The following is a 733-nucleotide window of genomic DNA, read 5'->3' as shown; positions in this document are numbered from 1 at the left end:
GTTTTTACAGCAGTGCTAATTACCAACTCAGTGGAAAGATTACTGCAGGAAAATGTCTATTTTGGCAGACAGGTAATGATAGCTCTCCTCTGCTCTGGTTGACTTTGCCTTTTAAAACAGGTGCTTTGTAGATCAGTTAAAAAGAACAAAGTTAAAAAGAAACTCTTTTAAAGAAATCCCTCTTTCCTTCTTGGATTTGTGTAGCAAAACAACATGAATATTTGTAGCCACTACTGAAAAGAAAATCAGAAAAAATAATTTTTCATGTGTGTTTTAGAAGAATTTTTTTTTCCACTTACTTCAGTTTCCACATTACAGACCAGAAAAATGCAGTAGTAGTCTAATAGTGGTCCTTTTCCATTCAAATTCCTGGCTTGGTTTTGCCTGGTTGTTGTTAAGATGAAGTTGTAGTCATGAATGGCTTATTGTGGTTATGACACTCATGTACTTCTAAAATCAGCAGTTTGATGCCCATCCACCCTCTTGACGCTCTTAATTGTGAATCCCTTTTTGTTGTTGTTGTTGTTGTTGTTGTTGTTGTTGTTGCTGTTTTCTTAGATGACTTTAGAATGGGATGTGTTATTCACACTCTTGTAAAGCCAGACCAGATCACATAGTTGACTTTTTATTGTTTTGTTGCTGTACATAGTTATGCTCATTACTGGACTGCTTATATATGTTGTTAGGCCAGTCAACCAGTGCTGACCCCTTCCAGGGGTTCGACTGCAGAGCC

This window comes from Chanos chanos, chromosome 5 (genome assembly GCF_902362185.1).
Source record: "Chanos chanos chromosome 5, fChaCha1.1, whole genome shotgun sequence".
NCBI classification, from domain to species: Eukaryota; Metazoa; Chordata; class Actinopteri; order Gonorynchiformes; family Chanidae; genus Chanos; species Chanos chanos.
This window is presented reverse-complemented; position numbering follows the sequence as displayed.